Below are 233 nucleotides of genomic sequence, written 5' to 3' on the forward strand. Positions count from 1 at the left end.
AGTGCTGGTACTGCAAGTGGTTCACCACTTATACAAATATCGGAGAGGTGGCCCAAAGGTCCGCAAAACAGAAACAAAAAAATGGTTCGAACAATACAACAATAAATGCGCGCAAACTGCCGCAAAGTAAACATTAGCATATCACGTGAATGCATTGATGGTCGCACACACAACTCAGTTCCTTCTGACGCGAGAAAGATATATAATCGCATATATATATATATATATATATA

The sequence above is a fragment of the Trypanosoma equiperdum genome (genome assembly GCF_001457755.1).
Source record: "Trypanosoma equiperdum strain OVI genome assembly, contig: ctg_1806, whole genome shotgun sequence".
Taxonomy (NCBI): domain Eukaryota; phylum Euglenozoa; class Kinetoplastea; order Trypanosomatida; family Trypanosomatidae; genus Trypanosoma; species Trypanosoma equiperdum.